Source organism: Trachemys scripta, chromosome 14 (genome assembly GCF_013100865.1).
Source record: "Trachemys scripta elegans isolate TJP31775 chromosome 14, CAS_Tse_1.0, whole genome shotgun sequence".
NCBI lineage: Eukaryota > Metazoa > Chordata > Testudines > Emydidae > Trachemys > Trachemys scripta.
Window position 1 is genome coordinate 41,966,572 of NC_048311.1, and position 3,526 is coordinate 41,970,097.

At 56.6% G+C, this 3,526-nt stretch overlaps 1 long non-coding RNA gene across 1 annotated transcript; it reads left to right on the forward strand.

Moving 5' to 3' along the window:
- Positions 1-1,672: 1,672 nt before the first annotated feature.
- LOC117887070 lies at positions 1,673-2,374 on the forward strand. Its single transcript, XR_004648119.1, has 2 exons — positions 1,673-1,758; positions 2,278-2,374. It is a non-coding gene; the product is annotated as an uncharacterized LOC117887070 (long non-coding RNA).
- The last annotated feature ends 1,152 nt before the right edge of the window (positions 2,375-3,526 follow it).

The window sequence follows — 3,526 nt, forward strand, 5'->3', positions numbered from 1 at the left end:
GCATGACTGGGACTGCTAGCACTACTGTAATACTGTTAATAAACCATGTACAGTTATGCTGAAGGCTGGGAGGTAGCTGAACACTGTAGATCTAAGGAGATGACCTGCCCAAGGTCAGATATTTTCCACTCTCCTTCTGAGAGACAAAACTGGTAACCACGAATGGATCCAGCACACCACAGGATTCTGCAAGACGGGAGTGCTGGGGGCCTTTAGCAATTAGGTTGCCATGCAATGGCTAAGTCGTTAGACTGCTTTTACATACAGGAATTAAGAAATAAGGAATTAGGAAATAAGTGTTGCGAATCATGAATATTAATGTTTGATGCTTAATTACAAACACCCCAAAGGCCTCATATGGATCGGGCCAGCTAATGACCTTATTATAATCAGGGTTAAAGATCAAATACGGTTCACGGCCGTGCTGTTACCACAAGAAAAGGTATAAAATACCACCCCCACTTCCCATTTCTTTGGCTTTGTCGGGTCCCTGAGACAGTATAAACGGAATCAGGACCTCCCTTCTGGTTGGCAGCGCTTCTTCCCCCTCCATCTCTGCTTCCAGCGGGCTCCGTAAGTGGTAAGTATGCGCAATGCAGGACTGGAAGTATGAGCCATGCAGGAACCTATTTTACTGTGCTTATTCTAACCCTTCTGTGTATTGATCCTTGCCCAGGATATTGTCTGTATTAAATACTGTTTCTGGGTGTGTTTCACCAGCTTCCAGCTTCTCAGTCAACTGTGAAGTATCCGCCTAGGAAAAGAACCTGTTATCTGTGACAAGGGCAGGTCACCCCCCAATACACAGTGTAATCACTGTTCAGGCTGTCAGAGGCAGAGATAAGAGAGAGTTCAGCGAGGCCCACGCAGCCTTGAACCATGCGACTGTCAAAACCACCTTGGGTCTGTCTCTGTCTCCATCCCCTTGCTTTGATTTCCTGGTATGTGTGTCTGTGTCTCTCTCTCTGCAAAGGCCGGTTCTTCCCCCAGCCAGCTGGCACCTTTCCCCTCAGTTCTCCAGCTGGGGTCTTTGCCCGGCTTCCCTGCAGAGAGGTGGGAAAATCCCTGTCCTCTTGCTTGTTGGTTGCTAGCCCGTTGTCTTTCCAGCTTCTTCATTGATCTGGGTCGGTTTCTGCCAGGTTTTTACTGACCCATTGGTTCCATCCCAGACAGCGGCGTCACCTGACACCCCGGGTCTCTCGCTCTATCCCAAGAACTGTTTATACTCCATACAGAGGAAGGCAAAGCCCAGAGGGAAACTGAGGCACACCTACACATATTACCAAAATTCCCTCTCCAATAGAGCGGGGCCACTTGACAGCAGCTGGGAACCAGGGCCCATTGACTGCAAGGCAGCAATCCTGCTTTACACCAGGTGGGGGTCTGGCCCCACATTTCCTTGATGGGGATGTGTCTTTGTCTGGGCGCTGACTGCAGAGGCCCCATGACGTTTCCTCAGGGCGTGTGGGACGTGCCAGCCCAGGGGTTTAACTCGGCAAAGTTTGATCCAAGCAGTGACCCCCGCGCCCAGCGCTGCTCTCCATCCAGGAGCAAGAGGAAGTTCTCAGAGCCCCTGTCCAGCTCTTCATCCTGTTCCCTGCCCCTAGATCCCAGTGTCTGTAGCCAGCCCCCCCACAGCGCTCGCTTGGTCTGCCAGGTACCACACCGAGCAGGGCTGGGAGCCTGTCGCACCAAGAGTGAGTGTGAGCATCTGTCAGCAGAAACACAGATCCTTCACCACCCACCATGGAGCCCCAGGTGAGTCCCACCTTTCCCCCACCACCCCTGCCCCATGGAGCCCCAGAGGAGTCCCTGCTGCCCCCACCTTCCCTGCCCCAGGTGAGCCTCCCCTTCTCCCCCCTTCCCTGCCCCATGAAGCAGCAAGGGAGTCCCCAGCTGCCCCCTAATTATCCCTGCCCCATGGAGCCCCAGAGGAGTCACCACCTGCCCCCCAATTACCCCTGCCCCATGCAGCCCTAGGGGTGCCCCTTTCCCCCAAATATCCCTCCCGATGGAGCCCCAGGGGAGTCCCCTCTGCCCCCCACATCCCCTGCCACACAGATCATTAGGGGAGTGCTTCATGCCCCCCCTACTATCCATGGAAACCCTGATGACTCCCTCCTTTCCCCCATGGCCTGCTGCCCCATGGAGCCCCAGGGGTGTATCCCCTGCCCCCTCTCCTGTCGGTAGCACAGCAGGGGTTAGGAGATGTGGGTCGGGGAGCTCTGGGTTTGTGCCCAGGGCTCGGGGGTGCTGACACTGCAGGGTCCTGTGCAGGTGCCGGGACGGATGCCCAGGGCTGGACTCCTGCTGCTGCCCCTTCTCCTCTGCTTCGGGCCAGAGACCACCAGGAGCATCAACCCGGCCGCGCTCAGCATGATTGTGGATTATGTGAACCAGTGAGTGACCGGCCTGGGGTTTGTCTCTGTCCTTCCCGGCCTCTGTAGCCCAGGTGTGAAGAGCAGCAGAGAATGTTCCTGGTTGGATCCCACTGACTTGTAGAGATGCCCAGCAAGGTCAGGGGGCCCCCCCACTGTGCCCAGCTCTGCCCAGACCCTGACCGTAGTCGGAGAGCACCCAGCATGCCTGGTGATGAACTCACCCCTGGATTAGATTAGTCCTGGAGAGGGGTGATTCGGAGGTGCAGGGGGGAATTGGAGCCTGGAGCTGGGAGAATGGTGATTTGGGGTGTGCAGAGGGAAGGGAGCCCAGAGCTGAGAGCGGGTGATTCTGGGGTACAGAGGGAAGACTGAGCCTACAGCTGGGAGGGGTGATTCTCAGAGGTGTAAGAAGATGGGGCCCAGATCTGAGGGAGGGTGATTCTGTGGGTGCAAGAGGGAGATGGGGCCCAGAGCTGGGAGGGGTGACTCTGGGGTGTAGCGGGAGATGGAGCCTTGAGGAAGGAGTGTATTGGGGGGGGGGCCTATTCCTGTTTCTCTCCCTTTTACTTGGCTGCTGGGAGCCCTGGGTCCCCTGACCCCGCTGTGCTCTGATCCCTCTCAGGCCCCTCACACTACGTGAATCTCAATACACCTTTGTCGTGAGCCTGCCCCGTGAGCAGTGTGACCAACCCACCAACCTGGTGGAGCAGCTGCCCGAGGAAGTGCTGAATGACATGAATCAGGTGCTCGCTAAGCAAGGTGCACCATTCACCCCTGATGACTGGCCTATCGTAGCTGCCCGGCCTAGACGTCGGAGGACTCACTGGCAGCACAGCGAGTGGCGTCTGCTCCATGGGGATGAGAACAGCTTGGTGGCCCAGCTCAAGGCCAGGACCTGCACACCGAACTGCTGCCTGATCTTATTCACCCGCTACTCGCCCTGCATAAGAATGTGCCTGGCAGAAAACGGGCCCTACAACATCCTCGGCATGACCAGCGACGCCTTCTCGGACATCGACAACAACTACAAGGCCTTCGTGTTCCAGCGCATCTTTGAAGATGACGACAGGGAGCCTGAAGTGACCCGCCAGGACCTGCTGCAGGCCTGGCACCAGCTGCACGATGTGCCCCTGCTGCGCTGCGAC